Source organism: Amphibalanus amphitrite, unplaced genomic scaffold (assembly GCF_019059575.1).
Source record: "Amphibalanus amphitrite isolate SeventyFive unplaced genomic scaffold, NRLGWU_Aamphi_draft 000008F_arrow, whole genome shotgun sequence".
NCBI classification, from domain to species: domain Eukaryota; kingdom Metazoa; phylum Arthropoda; class Thecostraca; order Balanomorpha; family Balanidae; genus Amphibalanus; species Amphibalanus amphitrite.
In genome coordinates this window covers 1,579,327-1,597,931 of record NW_024881504.1, presented here as the reverse complement: position 1 = coordinate 1,597,931, position 18,605 = coordinate 1,579,327, and the positions used below count along the sequence as shown (strand labels likewise).

The 18,605-nt window shown below is 49.5% G+C and overlaps 1 protein-coding gene across 1 annotated transcript in view; it reads left to right on the top strand.

Annotated features, from left to right (window-relative positions):
• Positions 1-18,605, top strand: part of LOC122379543 (serine/threonine-protein kinase/endoribonuclease IRE1-like) — a 343,804-nt gene that overhangs the window by 29,211 nt on the left and 295,988 nt on the right. The gene's annotated exons all lie outside the window — the stretch shown is intronic.

The window sequence follows — 18,605 nt, the reverse complement described above, 5'->3', positions numbered from 1 at the left end:
GCAGCCTTTGGGGCCAGTTTGGGTTATGTTCTGGTGAAGTTAAGGTCAAGGTCAAGTCAAGGTCAGGTCAAAAAAGGTCAAATTTCAAACTTGATATTTTTGCATAAAATGGGTATCGATTCGATGCAGCTCGTCACGGGAAGTCACGGGAAGTCACGGGTGGTCTTTGTTTTTTGCTACGTGGTCGAGAATTGCTAAAAATTGAGTTTGGAAAATTGACGTTATAAATTTTACAGTTTTTTTGCTATAACATGGCCAAAAAAAGGTATCGATCCAAAATTAGGTATTTAGATAGAAGAGGGTAGGGGCTATCATATATATTCCGTTTTTTTCGAAATTCTAAAAAAATGGAAATTTTTCGAGTTTTTCTAAAAAATCATTTTTTTTAGTTTTTGGGGGTCAAAATCCCAAAATTTTGAAAATCCGAGACAGTAGTTGTGTAGCGCTATCTTTCCTCTACACGACCATATCAAGAACTTTAAAATTGCTTGTTAACTGTAGATTTGGTGAGCGTTTCAAGATGTCATGTTTTTGCTCATTTTTGCTCGAACATGACCTCAGTTTGACCTCAATAACTCCTGACTCAAGGTGACCTGTGACTTGACATTTTGTGTGAAGGTGTCAAATTGATGCCCGGGAAGGTACCCAAAATTTGGCGGCGCTGCGCGACGCCGTTTTCTTGCTATTCAGGAAAAACCACAGGGGGGCAAATTGCCCCCCCCCCCCCAGCGGGGCGAGGGTTAACCTTCGTCCCTGTTATGGATTTTTATTTAGTTGTCTGTTACTGTCGAAAAGTAGCAGTGCTTTAGCTGGGTTTCGCTTGATTGCGTCGCATTTCGTATGAAATGCGTCAGTTTGTGTTCGGCGTGGTCTTTTCGGTTTTTGGTCTTACGCAGGGTTATTGTTGTACTTTGTTCGGTGGAAGATGGTCGCACATGGCAGAATAGACTCTTGCTGAGGATTATGAGTTTATTTGGAACAATTTTTGGTGCCATCGACCCGGGACCAGGAACCTTTTGATTTATTGATGTGATTAGACTGGAGTGGTTCCATTTCCGATAATGAGTGCAGAGCTACTAAGGAAGAGGGCGGCAGCGCGAGGATGGGTAAGTCGCTGCCGCCGTAAGCTGGAAGAGCTTTTAGAGTGCAAGGACTTGAACATTGAAGCCATTCAGGCTGCAAAGGCTGACTGTGAGAAAAGACTGAATATTTTAGATGAAGTCCAGTCAGAAGTTGAACTGAGTTTTCCCTCTGAGGCAGAGATGATATCTGACATTGAGAGCGCTGCCGTACTAAGAGAGGGAATTTCTGAAGTGCTTTGCAAAGCCAATGCTGCCCTGAATGTAAAGGCACCAAGCTCTGTGGGCTCATCAGGTCACCTGCAGCTCCCTAAATTAGAATTGCCCAAGTTTGATGGAAATGTTCTCCAGTGGCAGTCTTTTTGGGAATCTTTCGAAGCTGCAGTGCATTGCTCTGACTTGCCTGATGTGTCTAAGTTTGCCTATCTCAGGTCATTCCTGATTGGTGAGGCCAAAGAGAGTGTTGCTGGTCTGCCGCTGACTGGGACCAACTACAAAAGTGCCTGTGAGTTGCTGAAGGCGCGTTTTGGAAGGACGGAGATGGTGATTTTCTCCCACATTCAAGAACTCCTCTCTGTTCCAGATGCCTCGTCCTCTGAAGTCCAATCCCTCCGAGAGCTGCAAGATCGCCTCCTTGTCCACATCCGAAGCCTGGCATCGTTAGACGTCGACGGTGACAGGTATGGCATTATTCTTGTTCCTATGATCCTTTCCAAGCTGACCCCTGACATTCGTCTTGAGTGGGCCCGTGAGGGCTCAGGCAGGGAAGCAGACCTGGACTGGCTGCTGAGCTTCTTGTCGAAGGAGATCAGCCGCAGGGAGCGATCCTCCGCATTCAGCAAGCTCCAGGTGGCTTCAGCTCAACAGACAACTGCATCTGGTGAAAGTCGAACAAAGGCCACAAGCGGTCCTCAGCATAGGAGGAAGAGGGAACAGCGAGAGAGGATGCCAGCAGCTGCAGCTCTGCAGACAGGTGCAAGGCCTGTATGTGCTTTCTGTGGACAGGCCCATCACCCTGAGGTATGTGTGAAGCTGCAGCCCCTGACAGTACCAGACCGCAGAGACATGATCAGGCAGGCAGGACTTTGCTTCCGCTGCCTGCGTGCGGGTCACGTCGCCCGTAGATGTAGTACAGTGTGTGCTGAGTGTGGTGGGCGACATAATGTGGTGTGCTGCTTCAGGATTCATGGAGGGGGTGTGCAGCGTGAGCATGATGGTGCTGCAGGCGGCAGCGACAGCATGCTCCGCAGCAGTGACTCTAACCCAGTGCAGCGCCCATCACTGGCTTGTCAGAGTGGTGGACATGAGAGGAGTTGTACTGTGCTGCCTACTGCCCAAGTAACTGTGCTAGGTCGGGATGGAAGGCGTGTCCAAGCCACAGTGCTTTTTGATTCAGGCAGTGACAGAACTTACATTAGTGATAAGCTCGTAAAGGCAGCTGAACCTGTGTGGGTAGGCTCGGAGGCTGTGTCCTATGCTGCTTTTGGAGGGACCGGCTCATCCTCTAAGCACAGGGACGTGTACCATGTGAACATGATTGGCTCTAATGTGACCTCTCCATCTGTCCACTCTGTCCAGGCTATCAGAGTTCCAGTCATCTGCCTGCCTCTGCAGCGCCCGCTCTTGCCTCCTGATGTCCTCCAGTCCTTCAGCCATCTGGAGTTGGCTGATCCTCCGTCCGACAGGCAGCTGTCTGTGGACCTGCTGGTAGGGCTGGACAGCTACTGGGACTTCATCCGACAAGGTGAGATCAGGCTGAGCGGGGGACCCGTGGCTCAGGAAACCTCCCTGGGGTGGGTCATCTCAGGCAAGGTAAGTGGGAAGTCGTCTGGTGGCGTCACCAGTCAGCTGCTATGTCTCGGAGACATTCACGAGCACTCTCTTCGCCGGCTGTGGTCTCTCGAGGGCATCGGCGTCTGTGACTCGGATGATGCAGAGCAGGACCAGGTTTTGAAGGAGTTCAACTCCTCGGTGGTGAAGGCTGATGGCAGGTATCAGGTCGCCCTGCCGTGGAAGGCAGGTGCCGCCGAGCACCTGATGGACAACCGACCCGCCGCCGAGGCGCGTCTGCAGGGTCTGTCGCGCCGCTTGGCGAGGGATCCGGAGCTTGGGGCAGCATATTCTGAGGCGCTGCAGGAAATGGAGAGCGCGGGCGTCATTGAGGAGGTGCCCAGTCACCAGCTGGACGTCTCGCGCCCGACGTTCTATCTGCCACATCGCCCTGTCGTTAAAGAGTCTAGCGAGTCGACAAGGGTGAGGCCGGTTTTTGATGCTTCCGCTGCCGGTCCCAATGGCGTCTCCCTCAATGAGTGTCTGGAGGTGGGGCCTTGTCTCATTCCGTCGTTAGTGGATGTGCTGCTGAGATTCAGACGCTGGCAGGTCGCAGTGACTGCAGACATCTCTAAGGCTTTCCTCCAGCTAAGTCTCAAAGTGGAAGACAGGGACGTCCACAGGTTTCTGTGGGTCCACGAGGGAAGAACACGTGTGATGCGCTTTCGCAGGGTAACGTTCGGCGTGAGGAGCAGCCCGTTCCTGCTAAACGCTACTATCCGGCATCACCTGTCCAAGAGCGCTCCGTCCAGGGCTGTACGGGAGATGGCCGAGAACTTTTACGTCGACGATCTGCTGTCTGGGGCCGATTCCGAGGAGGAGGCTAGCTCGCTGCTTAGTCAAGCTCAGGACGTGATGGCTGGAGCGGGAATGACTTTGACAAAGTGTGTCTCCAACAGCGCAGTTGTATTTGACAAGACTCACGCCGCTAACGGCTCTGGCGAGCGTGAGAGCTCCAAGGTTCTGGGAGTCATGTGGCGCAGCGGTGAGGACGTGTTCTCGTTCGAGGGCCTCACCGTCCCCGCTGATGTAACGCCGACCAAACGTGTGGTGCTCAGTTGTATTGCCCGGCTTTTCGACCCGCTGGGGTTCGTGGCTCCGTTTGTGATGGTGGCCAAGAGTCTGTTCCAAGAGCTTTGGCAACTGGGGCTCGCCTGGGATCAGGTCATCCCGGCGGACCGTAGTCAAATCTTTTCAGATTGGCTGAGAGGTGTTGACTCGCTGAAGCAGCTGCGGATACCGCGCTGCTACTCGACTTCCGGCTGGCGACACGGTGAGGGTGTGTCCCTACACGCCTTCGGTGACGCTTCTCCCAGAGGGTACGGAGCGGTTGTGTACCTCCGTACAGCCAGGCCTGATGGTTCCGGCGAGGTCAGACTGGTGCTGGCAAAGGCGCGGCTCGCGCCGTTGAAGCGAGTGACGGTGCCGCGACTCGAGCTGCTGGGCAGCCTACTGGCAGCTCGCCTCGTCGCTCTCGTGCGCCAGGCACTGAGACTTCCCGAGGACACGGTAATCAGGTGCTGGTCGGACTCGATGATTGCGCTGGGCTGGATAAGGGGAGATCCACAGCGCTGGAAGCAGTTTGTGGCCAACAGAGTGCGTTCCATTCAGAGTCTGACGACTCCGTCCGACTGGGGCCACTGTCCGGGGGATGAGAACCCTGCTGACTTGACGACTCGAGGGGTGTCGGCTGCGGAACTGCTTGAATCCGAGCAGTGGTGGAGCGGCCCGAGCTGGTTGGCCTCTCCTCGGGCTCGGCCCGACAGTGGCGAGGCTTGTGATGAGCCGACTGAGTCTGGTCAGGTGACTAGTGTCCCAGTGGAGGTCAGATCAGAGACAGCGGAGGCAGTTGGCGGCAGCTGTCTGGTGGCTGGTACAGGTGAGCAGCCTGTGTTCTGCACGACCCGCTGGTCGTCTTTATCGAAGGCGGTCAGAGTCGTGGGCTGGGTGCGCAGATTTTGTAACAACGCGCGAAACGCGCGTCAGAAGTGCGCCCTTCCCGACCTGTCCTCTGATGAGGTCGTGTCTGCCCGGCTGGTGCTGCTACGGGAGGAGCAGCGGCTGGCGTTCGCTACTGAGCTGAAAGCGCTGCAGCAAGGCAAAGAGGTTGCGAGGAGCTCGAGCGTGCACTCGCTGACTCCATTTCTAGATGGTGATGGACTTCTGCGGATCAGAGGCCGGCTGCAGCAGTCCGACTTGTCCTATGATGAGCGGCATCCGATTCTGCTTCCCAAGGGATGGGTCGCCGAGCTGCTGGTTCGGGACCAGCACCGCCTGATGAATCACTGCGGTGTATCTACGCTCATCTCCGCTGTCCGAGCAGCGTACTGGATAGTGGGTCTGCGCTGCCTCGCTAAGCGAGTCAAGCGCTTCTGTGTTAGTTGTAAGCGGCAGGATGCTCTAGCCTGCAACAAACCGGCGGCGCCGCTGCCGCGTGACAGAGTGACCCGAGCGCCACCGTTCGCCGTCACAGGGGTGGACTTTGCGGGGCCCATTTTCGCTGTAGATTTTCCGCGTCGCAAGTTTTATGTGTGCCTCTTTACCTGCGCTGTGACGCGCGCGGTTCATCTTGAGCTCACAGCATCTTTGTGCCAAGCAGAGTTCTTGATGGCCCTCAGGCGGTTTGCGGCCCGAAGGGGACTCCCGTCCGTTATTTACTCCGATAACGCGCGGACGTTTTGTGGAGCCGACGCGATGCTGACGCGCTACTTTGGACACCTCGCTCCCAAGTGGAAATTCATTGTGCCGCGCTCACCGTGGTGGGGCGGCTGGTGGGAGCGACTGGTTCGCACGGTGAAGGTGGGTCTGCGGAAGTCGTGCGGCTCCAGGTGTCTCTCTCGCACCGAGCTGGAGACGGTGCTCCTTGAGGTTGAGGCCTGCATCAATTCCCGACCGCTCACTCCGGTGACCGACTCATTGGAGGGTGACAGTCCGCTGACGCCCTCCCATTTTTTGACGGGACGCGGCACAGGCTTTCAGTCGAGAGTGCTCGAGGATCCGGAGGCAGTGAACGCCAAGATGCTTTGTGACAGAGCGCGTGTGAGGGAGAGACGGCTGAACCGCTTTTGGTCTGTTTGGCAGACTGAATACCTGCGGACCCTCCCTCAGTCGGTCCGTAGGTTCAGAGAGCACGGTGAGTTACGGCAGGGTTCAGTAGTACTGATCAGAGAGGACAACCTTCCCCGTATGAAGTGGATGATCGGGGTGGTAACTAAACTGTTTCCGGGCAGGGACGGTCTGGCTAGGTCTGCCCAGATCAGGACTCAGGGGGGACAAGTGAAGACCCGAGCCGTCCAGCGATTGCATGATATGGAGGTATATGACCCGTGAATGTACCCACCTGACACTACCTGTCTTGCCGCCTGGTCACGAGTTTGCCATGGAAATGCTCCTGTGTTCCTCCCTCTGCCTGGTAGGTCACACCAAGTTAGAGCAGCGTTGTATGTTTGTTTGGATGGTGTTACATCCAAAGGCGGGGAGTATGTTATGGATTTTTATTTAGTTGTCTGTTACTGTCGAAAAGTAGCAGTGCTTTAGCTGGGTTTCGCTTGATTGCGTCGCATTTCGTATGAAATGCGTCAGTTTGTGTTCGGCGTGGTCTTTTCGGTTTTTGGTCTTACGCAGGGTTATTGTTGTACGTTGTTCGGTGGAAGATGGTCGCACATGGCAGAATAGACTCTTGCTGAGGATTATGAGTTTATTTGGAACAGTCCCAGTGGGGGAGGCATATGTTACAACCCTGTCGCGTTTTTTTGCGTGTGAATAAAAAAACCGCGGCGAGTAGAGCCGCGCCGCTTGGGGTAGCTTTTAGTACATCAATTTTGCACAATGTGTGAAATTTTTGACCCCAGGTCATGTCAGGTCAGGTCACCAGGTCAAGTTAACTGACCAAGCCTAAACAAAAGTTTGCAATCATGTCCAGCCTGCAGTGTTTGTCAGAAAGGTTTGAAGCTTGGTGGATTGCATGCTGTTATGGGCGCCCACAATTTGTATATCTCGGATTTTTTATATCCGTGACCTAAGGTCAGGTCAGTGGCGTGACCTTTCCATTACAAGTCAATGGAGAAAAATGAAAATGCCTCTAGATCCGTGTGTACGCATCGGAACAGTCCAACTATTTCAGAATCACAATGATTTAGTCCACTCGTGATGACCAAGGTGTCATTTTTGCTAATAGCCTCTAGACAGGTCATCCGAGGTCACTTGAGGCTACAAACAGTTTTGCCAATAACTCGTGATTGGAAAGAGATAGAACGCTGGGGATGGTCTCATTGTGTTTGTCGTGTTGAGACGCATCGACTGATATGCAACATGACCTTTTCCGGTAAGGTCATGACCTTGACCTGAGGTCAAATTTCCAAGTTGACCTTTCAAGGTCAAATTATAGTTCATTCGACGCGTCTCGGCGAGGGGAACACGATTCTAGCAATAGAAATGTCTTGGCTTTTTGTAGTCGAAAGTTATTGTCGAAAAACACTTTTCGTAAAAACAGCTATTTTTGGAGTTTTTGCCCTCTGGAGGCTAAACCGTTGACCTGAGGTCAATATTGATAATGACCTTTTCACAAGAAGAGTTCAAAAGCTATCGATTGCTCTTCCATGCGTTTTTCTAGCTACCATAGTTCCTGAGTTTTCTGAAAAATATAATGACAATTGGCAAATTTTGACCTTTGATGACCTCTGGTGACCCCCAATATTGCTCTAAGGTGAACAATGACTGGAAAACTTTCAAATGTACGCATTGAGAGCTATCGACTGATTTTTACCGCGTCTGTCTAGCCCTCTTAGTTTTTTAGTTAGAGGTGGGTGGTAACATATGCCCCCCCCCCCCCCCACTAGGGCGAAGTTGGCTGAGACCGCCACTGGGGCGCGGGTTAAAAAGCATAGCGACAATATAGTTATTGACGACAGGTTAATTAGATTATCATCAGTTTTTTTCGGAGAATCTTTGCACCATGTTCTGCTTTCGGTGTCAGGAACAATATAGAGTCGATTTATCTACTAGCTGGAGAGCCGATTATTGGGTGGGGGACAAAAAATAGAACGTCCCCCAACATTTTGGTTGGGTGGGACATGTCCCCCCCGTCCCCCCGGTGGCGGAGCCCTTGATATTATACATCACCAAGTGAGGACTAAGAAAAAGTCATTTTTTCATTTTTTACTTTTGACATAAAAATGCACTTTTCTAGACGAGCTTGTCCCAGGATCTAATGCTGCCGTTTGTTTTTTTTTCATGCGATGTTCAGAAGTGCCTAAAACTCAAGAAAATGCTGATGACGTCACCATGCCCTATACATGTTGGAGCCATTTTTTTACAATTTGGGGGTCAAAAATCAAGATAGAAAGTTGAAATTTGGGACATCCTATAATCTAATAGAGCTCTTAAACATATATTCCGGTAAAAAAAATGAAAATTTTTGATTTGATTAGCTTTTTTACAAAAATATAGTTTTTTGAATTTTTAGGGGTCAAAAACGTATTTTATGGGAAAAACGTGAAAGCAATTTTTAGGAACTCATTAACCCGCGCCCGGCTGGGGGTCATGGATTTCCACGCCCTGCTGGGGGTGTTTGACCCCCCCCCCCCTTCTACCTCGGCTCCTGGGCCACGTAGCGATACGCGGAAGGCGGCGTTCGAAAGAGCGTCAAAAATAATGACGAAATCACTTTGGGCACTTTTTTGGTCAGGTCAAAGGTCAGGTCACCAGAGGTCATTGAAGGCAAAATTTCGCCGATTTCCAGGTCGAATGTCGATAATTTCCAAGAAGCCAACGCATAACTCGGGAACCAATAGAGCTACAGCGCCGCGGAAAAGCGCAATCGATAGCCCTATTAACGCCCTTTCTGAGTGATTCTCTCAGATTTGACCTAACTGTGACACGCCGTACTTTCTTTCGATATCGATGTCATCACCTTTTTGTTCGAAATTCCGAGGACGGAATTTTTCCAGGGTTGTTTCTGATGTGACACGCCGTACTTTCTTTCGAACCGAATTTCATGTAATCTGTCCTATCTCCGAGCCATGTGGACCGATCGATTCTCGATGCGCTTCGCTGCTCCATATAAAAGCAGCGGCGACACGAGCGCGCACACACTCTGTCTCTCCGTCGGACACTCGTCACTGGACTCTACTGGTGGCGGTACACCGCGTGGGTCGCCGGACCATTCGGTCCGGGACATTCGTCCCGGACGTCAAGACACTTACACACACTCTCTGGTTGGACACTCGAACCTCGTCACCGGACTCTACTGTTGAAGCCGTGTGGGTCGCAGGACCATCCGGTCCGGGACATTTGTCCCGGACGTTGAGACACTCGCTCTGTGTGACTCTGCCTGTGAACACCCGCTTCGGCCGATGCGGTGCGACGCGGTTGCCGATTTGTCAGCGTGGGTGCCAGTCCGGTGCTGAAACCGACGAACTGCTATCATGTAAGTCCGGCAGGGCGTCGCCGGTCATTCGGCGGCCTTAGATTTTCCAGCCTATCGAATGCTTTATTTTTGGCGCACTAACATTAAATATGAATTTGTCAATTGATCCAAATATCTCGGTAAATGTTCACCTGCAAGTAAATTTCCGCCTTCAGCATTATTTTGCACGCTCTTCAGGCCGTTCCAAGCATTCATTTTGTAGCCGTTAGCGTTTGGTTCCCTTTGCGAAGTTGATTTTCGTGTGTGTGTGTGTGTGTTTGTGTATACCCAAGTGTTTGATGGTCATACCAGCCAAATATGTCATGCTCCCACTGCCACCCCTACTCCCTCCTCTTGAAATTAGCACGTAACATACAATATAACCCACTGACGAAACTAGACTATGATGGTGAATGAGGGGCTATAACGAAAGGGGAATGATCGAAGCGATGGGTTGACGAGGTCGGGTAGATGAGTAGAGTAGAACGGGGTTCGGAAACTGTGGTCTATAATTGGGTAGCAAGGCTAACAAATGATATATCTTGGTCAAATATCAAGGGGAGTGGGTCGATTTGAGCGTTGAGGATCTGGGGGTTGTCTTTTTATTACTTTGCTATTAATCTGCCGTCATTAGCTCATATTAACGCTTGGATGACGTCAACTGACAATACCAGATAATTTCAGTAATCAACATGTATACCCAAGGGTTTGATGGTCGTACCAGCCAAATATGTCGTGCTCCCACTGCCACCCCTACTCCCTCCTCTTGAAATTAGCACGCAACATACAATATAACCCACTGACGAAACTAGACTATGATGGTGAATGAGGGGTTATAACGAAAGGGGAATGATCGAAGCGATGGTTTGACGAGGTCGGGTAGATGAGTAGAGTAGAACGGGTTTCAGAAATTGTGGTCTATAATTGGGTAGCAAGGCCAACAAATGATATATCTTGGTCAACTATCAAGGGGAGTGGGTCGATTTGAGCGTTGAGGATCCGGGGGTTGTCCTCTTATTTCTTTGCTATTAACCTGCCGTCATTAGCTCATATTAACGCTTGGATGACGTCAACTGACAATACCAGATAATTTCAGTAATCAACATCTTGTTAAAAAAAAATCTTCAGAGCTCAGCATGCCATTTGACGGTAGTTTTCCTGTATGCAGTCGCAATTATCCGGATAGTTGTTACTCGCTAGTAGGTCTCAGTTCGCTTATTCATCAATTGCAGCTCAAGGAGGTCCAAAATGAAACACCTTCCCATATTTGAAGTAATGATTGAGCGTTCGATTTTTCTGTTTTGTTTTTCGTAGATGACTCGTTAACGGATTAACGTAAATTGTCGAGTAATTTGGAGTTCAAAAATCTGCAACAAGTAATTCAATGGAATGTGTACAACTACTTATAATTCACTGAGCCAAATCGAAACCAGTATACCATGGTGGCAATAAAATCGTTCAAGTAACCGGCCCTACCGATTTACTGATTTCCGCGGTTCGAACTAAACATGTTTCGCCCCATTCCCTCCTACATTGACGAGAGCCATATTTCATTTTGTACTAGCATACTTAACAATAGCGTGGTACTCAGAAACTTTGAAGTAAGTTCATTATTGACGAATTAAAAATCAAACGCTGATTTAAGAGAACTGAAGTAAATAACGAAAAGTAATGAAACCTTGAGTTACAGACCGTACATACTAACAATCGTGATTGCAATCCACGGAACCTCTCAACATGTTACAAACAAGTTACAACAACCCTATAAATTACTATTTCACCAAGAAAAACCTTACAAATTGACAACGGACCCAGAACGCTCTATTATACGAAGTTTCGGAACGGAAGTTGAGCAAACTTGTCAAGTAATTTCCCCATAAACTGAAATCCCCCTGGTACTACTTTTTCATAGTTACAATCGTGTGAACGGGCAGCGATGTAAAACAATAAACAATTCTGGCTTAATTATTTATGACTATCATTTAAACTCCTACGTTTTCAACAAAGCAAATTAGGCAATGCTGTCAGTCAATTGTCATTCAGTGTGACCGGTAGATTTGGTTAACTACGTCAATATCACTTTGCCTAATTCAGTAGAATTCCAGTTCACCCAAGTAGTCGCAGCCGCTTAGTTTCGGGGACGCCGTATCATTATCATTTAGTAATGTCCTATACTTGCTGAAGGACCATTCACCTAATTGACATTCAGTGCGTCTGGCATATTTGGTAAACTACGTCAATATCACTCCGCCAAACTCAACAGAATTCCAGGCGCGCCGGTTCGCCTATTTAGTGTCAGCCATTTAGTAGGGGACGCCGCATCGTTATCATTTATGTAAATTGTTAGTGCAGCAGATAACCGAACGATTTTGGGACCAAGTCAATAAGATAAACAATCATTGTCAGTTGGCTCCATTCCTCTATTCAGCGACTAATTTACGGGACAACAATTGTAGTGGTTAAGAGAGACATACGGCCTGGCGTTACACCAGCCGCCCTTACCAGGAGAATAGTCCAGTCGTTACCATTATATCGAATGGGGTAGATTATTACTACTAATTGTCATTGTTAGACGCGTTTACATAGGATTTGTTGCAAGCTTATATCTCCGTCCGTGATGTTGCAAAAGATGCCAATGGTGCTTAACAATTTACAAAATGATCCCCTCTAAATATTTGAAGACCACTGCATCGAAATTATCGCCAAATTAACGAGCTAGAGCCTCGTCAAATATGCTATGTAAACCGGGTTATTGACATCATGCCCTGCACCAGTGAGAGCTGCGACGAGTCCAGTTCTAGGAGATATGTAATAGTATGTGACGCCTATTTACTGTAAAGTTTCTACAGCACCAGCCCAGATCTCCCGACTGCTCTGTGAGCGCTGGGTTTACTGCCCCCATAAATGAGACAGCGACGGCTGGCCATGCGTGGCCGTAATTACCTCTCTATGGAAGCGAGCTGAAGCGTGTTGGTACGGTATACACAATCGACTGGATTACACTTTTTCAATTGTCGGGGAATGAGAAATAAGTGCTGTCCTCCCTGTTCTGGTCAAGGTAGTGCAATTGTACTTAAGGCAGTGTTGGTCGTTGCATGGAGATACCACTTGCATGCCTCCACACATTTTCGAATGGTTGGAGACGTGCCATTGGCTGGCTTAGGGTCAGATCCAGTTTGGGGGCCCGTACTGTCGTGAGCCGGCAGTGAAACGGGCAGGCGTCGTTGTTCGATTGCCTGTGCTGCCGCTGGTGAGAAGCGGCGGTGCAGGGTGCGTGCCTGATTAGCTAACCTGGATGTAGGGTGATGCATCACGCTGACGCCGTTGATAGATATCCGGGTGAAGTCCGCTGTGGTATTCCGGACGGTCCCGATGTGGTTTTCCGGGTGTAGTCTGCTGTGGTATTCCAGACGTACCCCGTTATGTTGCCGGGTTAAGTCCGCTGTGGTATTCCGGACAGTCCCGATGTGGTTTTCCGGGTGTAGTCTGCTGTGGTATTCCAGACGTACCCCGTTATGTTGCCGGGTCAAGTCCGCTGCGGTATTCCGGACAGTCCCGATGTGGTTTTCTGGGTGTAGTCTGCTGTGGTATTCCAGACGTTCCCCGTTATGTTGCTGGGTTAAGTCCGCTGTGGTATTCCGGACAGTCCCGATGTGGTTTTCCGGGTGTAGTCTGCTGTGGTATTCCAGACGTACCCCGTTATGTTGCGGGTTTAAGTCCGCTGTGGTATTCCGGACAGTCCCGATGTGGTTTTCCGGGTGTAGTCTGCTGTGGTATTCCAGACGTACCCCGTTACGGTTTCCGGGAGTAGTCCGCTGTGGTTTTCCGGACGTACCCCGAGGTGCTTAGAGTTCCGTGAGTCTAAGGAATCACGACAAAAGGGTATCTCATGTAACGGGGCTACATGGTGGTGCCATGATTAGCCGCATGGAGGGGGTTACTAATTTCTGGAATTCACTTCCGAAGTATGGTTGTCGTGCGAATGTGATTATTACTAGCTCGTTCCGGAAGCTCCTAATTGCCTTCAGAGTGGGCTGACTCTGTGGTCAATTTCAGCTGCAGGCTGCTTCCAGGATGACCTGAATAATGATTGAGAGGTGCATGCATGCAATATTGCCAGTTGCGGAAGTCCAGAGATAATGATGCTAACTGCCCATCCCGACCGTTAAACACTTGCCAAAAAGGTTTATTGGACTACTCCATATAATCGGATCGATATTGTTCGGACCGCTCTGAGTGGGCCTGTATTGCCCGGGCGTGTCCACCAGTCGCACAGCATCACCAGCTGCTAGTTCATGACGATGAACAGTGAAATCGATACTCAATCCCAGAGAGAACAGCACGGCTCTCAGTGCAGCCGACCGACAGTGTGCAGGTGCCACTGCACTCATCGCTTGTTAACAATCCAAATCGGTAATCGTTTTACAACCGTGCCGAGCCGCGCGCGCCGGCAGGACCGGCGAGGCGTCGTTTTATTGTGACTGTTGTTTCGTTCCACCCAGTACAGAATTGACAAGTGTCACCACCACGTACTTGACTGATACAACTTTGGCTCGTAACGAAACGAATTAGTAACTTGCTTTTAGCCTGTTCTCTCCGCGCGTCTAACAAAGTCTCGTCAGGTCACCCGGGCCGTCAAGTTTTACAAGTAAGACAGTAGTACTGAGCAGGTGCGGCCGGGATCACTCGGCGTGTCAGCTAGCCGTTTTATGGCATAAACGCCGAATCGACAGTTGTCGAAACTAAACAGCCTCCTCCTCCTCCTCTCTCTCTCTCTCTCTCTCTCTCTCTCTCTCTCTCTCTCTCTCTCTCTCTCTCTCTCTCTCTCTCTCTCTCTCTCTCTCCCCTCTCTCTCTCTCTCTCTCTCTCTCTCTCTCTCTCTCACTCACTCACTCACTCACTCTTATTCTCTCTCTTTCACTCTCCCTCTCCCTCCCTCTGTCTTCACAGTTCCGTAACGTGCTTGTAGCGGAGCAGTAAATGGGGCTATTGAGTTTTCCTGGCATTATTGGTGCGCTTTTGGTTTAATCTACCTATGATGCGTAGACACTGAACGTTTACCGAGATATGAGAGTGCAAATTGACACAATTCAGACTTTAACAAAATTAGTCAGTCACGACAGCTTGTTGCTTTTATGCATTTTGGGCTTTGGGAATCTAAACTGCTTAATGATCTGCCGACAAACTGACGGGCGAGCGTGAGAGGCGTTACGCGGCGGCGATGATGTTGAACAAAGAAAACAGGAAGACTAGTTGAGAGCATTACGACCAGAACCAAAGGAAACAGGAAGAAAATCACGGTACCACGACAAAAATCAGCATCGACACCTCATCACATCGAAATATCAATACCAATCCATTAATCGGAAACGCCGCGTAACATAATGGTGGCCAGTGTGGGGGGTTGAAGAAAAGAAGCGGTATGATCAAGCAAGTTGAAGATTCCCATTGCCGCTCCAAGCGTCGTGCCGAACCCCATTTTGAAAAAAACGAATGGTGATGAAGAGGACCGATACGAAGAAGATGAATGACGATGAAGAGGACAATTTGAAGGAGATGAACGATGATTAGGACCAATGTGAAGATGAAAGATGATTATGCAGAGGATCAAGATGAAGAAGACGATTGTTGGTGATGAGATAAGGACCAATATGAAGAAGATGATGAATGATGATGAAGAGAAGAAGACGTATCAGATCGAGGTGCAAGCGGTTACCTGAGACCCGCTTCGAGGTGAATTTAAATGCGTCTACAATGCCACGCAGGTCACTTCGACACTACGATTTCGGAAAGCTCAGTTGTCCCCTAGATGCCAGACAAATACTTTATGGCTACTTCTTTGAACTGTTGTGGTTGCAGTATAGACGACTCTGATGAGACATGGGAGTCGCGAACAACCGACGATCCTTTTGATGTCAGGTAGGAAAATGAACTCTTCGTAGCAGTCAAAGTCTTCAGGAACGTGTCAGCATACGGTTACAATTAACGATGATCAGTCTGCCAGACTACAGTTCAGTCATGAAACGGTGCTACAGCCAGCCGGAGTCAGTTATTGTGGAGCCAGAATGCTTCCCACTACAGACCTTCCAGTACTCAGATGACTTCCGTCTGTTCTACTCGTGTTCCTGCCACTGTCTGTTGGGCTAGGCGACCGTACATCCGGGCTCATAGAGAACAAAACATAGTTAGAGCCGCTTTATTAACCTATCGGCAGCGCCAACCCTGGATTGAACGAGTAGCGGCACGACAACGAAACCAACGCCAGATCTAAGTTGACCGACTTCGGACGGTGCTTCTGTCATAAGTTGATCAGAGATGTTGCATAGCAATGGGCGACGACTAGAGACGAACACACACCAATTCACCAGCAGCCACGCCATTTACGAGATCAGCGTAGGCATTTTGTCAACCAGCATCGTCAATATGTCAACCAGCATCGTCAATATGTCAACCAGCATCGTCAATATCGTAACTGGGAATCAAGCTGTTTGAAGTGACACCGGATTCAGTCCCCAGCGTCGTGACCGTCAACAACACCACGAGAGGCGGTCCGGAACAGAAAGGCATAGTTTCACTCCAACAGGCAACAACGCGTCGAGGCTCAAGATACGGAAATACTAAAGTTATGGAGGGAATTAAACAGAATGAAAAATTATCAGCTATAAGGAGTCAAACCAAACATAAACGTAACCTTCGTCAAGTCCTTGACCCGCTTTCCTTACCCGTGGCATATCCTACCCATTCTTTATTATTTTGCAACATGATACTGCCAGCACATACTTCCACAGATTCCGTCGGTCGGTGACGCCACACCCGGACTGGCGGCAACGGGAGCGGATAGCTGAGGGGACGGCTACACTCGCACGCCGTCCGGTGGTCTGTCCAGTCATGGCCGCTAACCGTGTCTGGTCCGGCCGTCACCTCTCAGCCGAACGGCCGTCACTTCTCAGCCGTTTCCAACTGGAGCCGGAAGTCAGCCACCAAATCAGCCGGAAACCCAGTACCGGTTACATCTGAACTGGGAGTTCACCACCCGCCCAACAGTCTACCGACGGAAACAGTTACTGCTTCCCGACCTCGACACACCAAACCAGGCCACTGCCAGTTCACAACGAAGGAAAAGAAGAAAGAAGAGAAGCAAGAGGGACAAGAAAAAGATAGAAGAGGAGTAGGAGGATAAGGAGCAAGACGAGGACGGGAAGCGAGGAGGAAGATGAGAAAAAGGAGGAATACAAGGACGAGGAATACGACAAGGAAGGAGGGAGAAGAGAAAGGGGAGAAGACGAGTGATGACCGGAGGAAGAAGGAGACAAGAGACTAGCACGTATGCATACTGTAGAACTGTAGCGGTGTGTGTATACTGTAGTACATGTGCACTAGTGGTGTGTGGGTCGCCGCCGCTTGCACCATGGTATTTAGTTGTAGCAAGCGTGCCTGCAACGGCAAGGTCGCAGACGTCGCGATAGCTTGTAAGAAATACCGAGATATTTGGATCAATAATGTAACACGCGCCCGATTTCCGTTGTACTTCAGCGAACCATGCTCACCTCGATGTACTACGCCTGTTGTACCGCAATGTCGAAATCCCGGGGGCGGGATTTACGTCAAGAGGTATTTGTATGTGACGTGCTTCTCAGAATCGATGGTACCACCTTTCTCCGAAATTCCGAGGACGGAATTTTTCCAAGGTTGTTTCTGATGTGACACGCCGTACTTTCTTTCGATATCGATGTCATCACCTTTTTGTTCGAAATTCCGAGGACGGAATTTTTCCAGGGTTTTTCTGATGTGACACGCCGTACTTTCTTTCGAACCGAATTTCATGTAACACACTGTCCTATCTCCGAGCCATGTGGACCGATCGATTCTCGATGCGCTTCGCTGCTCCATATAAAAGCAGCGGCGACACGAGCGCGCACACACTCTGTCTCTCCGTCGGACACTCGTCACTGGACTCTACTGGTGGCGGTACACCGCGTGGGTCGCCGGACCATTCGGTCCGGGACATTCGTCCCGGACGTCAAGACACTTACACACACTCTCTGGTTGGACACTCGAACCTCGTCACCGGACTCTACTGTTGGTGCCGTGTGGGTCGCAGGACCATCCGGTCCGGGACATTTGTCCCGGACGTTGAGACACTCGCTCCATGTGTGACTCTGCCTAGTGTGAACACCCGCTTCGGCCGATGCGGTGCGACGCGGTTGCCGATTTGTCAGCGTGGGTGCCAGTCCGGTGCTGAAACCGACGAACTGCTATCATGTAAGTCCAGCAGCGCGTCGCCGGTCATTCGGCGGCCTTAGATTTCTCCGGCCTATGGAATGCTTTATTTTTGGCGCACTAACATAAAATCTGAATATGTCAATTGATCCAAATATCTCGGTAAATGTTCACCTGCTTGCAAATTTCCGCCTTCAGCATTATTTTGCGCGCTATTCTTGCCGTTGCAAGCATTCATTTCGAAGCCGCTAGCGTTTTGTTCCCTTTGCGAAGTCGATTTTCGTGTGTTTGTGTGTGTGTGTGTGTGTGTGTGTGTGTGTGTTTGTGTATACCCAAGGGTTTGATGGTCGTACCAGCCAAATATGTCGTGCTCCCACTGCCACCCCTACTCCCTCCTCTTGAAATTAGCACGCAACATACAATATAACCCACTGACGAAACTAGACTATGATGGTGAATGAGGGGTTATAACGAAAGGGGAATGATCGAAGCGATGGTTTGACGAGGTCGGGTAGATGAGTAGAGTAGAACGGGTTTCAGAAATTGTGGTCTATAATTGGGTAGCAAGGCCAACAAATGATATATCTTGGTCAACTATCAAGGGGAGTGGGTCGATTTGAGCGTTGAGGATCCGGGGGTTGTCCTCTTATTTCTTTGCTATTAACCTGCCGTCATTAGCTCATATTAACGCTTGGATGACGTCAACTGACAATACCAGATAATTTCAGTAATCAACATCTTGTTAAAAAAAAAAATCTTCAGAGCTCAGCATGCCATTTGACGGTAGTTTTCCTGTATGCAGTCGCAATTATCCGGATAGTTGTTACTCGCTAGTAGGTCTCAGTTCGCTTATTCATCAATTGCAGCTCAAGGAGGTCCAAAATGAAACACCTTCCCATATTTGAAGTAATGATTGAGCGTTCGATTTTTCTGTTTTGTTTTTCGTAGATGACTCGTTAACGGATTAACGTAAATTGTCGAGTAATTTGGAGTTCAAAAATCTGCAACAAGTAATTCAATGGAATGTGTACAACTACTTATAATTCACTGAGCCAAATTGAAACCAGTAT